The sequence below is a fragment of the Alligator sinensis genome, unplaced genomic scaffold (assembly GCF_000455745.1).
Source record: "Alligator sinensis unplaced genomic scaffold, ASM45574v1 scaffold169_2, whole genome shotgun sequence".
Taxonomy (NCBI): Eukaryota; Metazoa; Chordata; order Crocodylia; family Alligatoridae; genus Alligator; species Alligator sinensis.
Genome location: NW_005842077.1, coordinates 611,444 through 612,315, shown reverse-complemented (window position 1 = coordinate 612,315; position 872 = coordinate 611,444).

Genomic DNA, 872 nt, shown 5'->3' with positions numbered 1-872 from the left:
GCTTTGGGATGACCTGAAATGGATTTTGCCTCATAATCCCAGCCTCTCTCAGCTCCTTATTCAGGGCCGTGTGCTTGATATGTGATATTAAAAGAACCGCGAAGAAAAAAGACGAATAGAAATTGGAGAAAGATGTGACCTATTAGTTTATTAATGCCAGCTCGTTGCTATTAATAACTTTATTTGTATGATCTTTCTATATCATATGATGTATTGAATTGATAAAAACATACATTTCAAATGTATTACAATGTATGTGTCTATACATACACACACACATATACAAAAAAGTGTGTATGTATATACATATACATTTCAAATATCTATAGATAACATACATTTTAATATATTGATAGCTATATCTCTACACACGTGCCCCAAAACAAATTTCAGCCCCTGGGCTGCGCCCCAGCCGCAGCTTGGAGCGCTCCAACCCCTCCCCCCGCCCCGGGTTCGAAGCGCGTCAGGGAGCGGAGGGGGAGGGGCCGGGAGCGAAGCGTGGATCACGACCCAGCCTAGCCGGGGGAGAAACCATTGCTCTGGGAAGGGAAAGGAACGCTGGGAGAAACCATCGTTAGGCGGGAGTCGCTTATTTACAAGTTATTGTTCGACTCTCTGGCAAACCTCATCTCCCACTGACCCGGCGTCTCGGTTGCCCAATGAGAGATCAGGCGAGCGAACTGTTGACGCCCGGTAGTAGCCAATCAACACGGGGCTTCGGGCGCGGTTGCTAGGATGGAGCCGGAAGTGCCGTGCGGGTTGTGAGGCGGAAGCGGTGCTGGTCGAGGCGGTGCTTGGCCCCTTGGCTGGAGGGGAGGGGCGGGGCCATGGGGCGGGCGGCGCGCTGGTGAGCGGGGCGGGGTCGGGCTGGC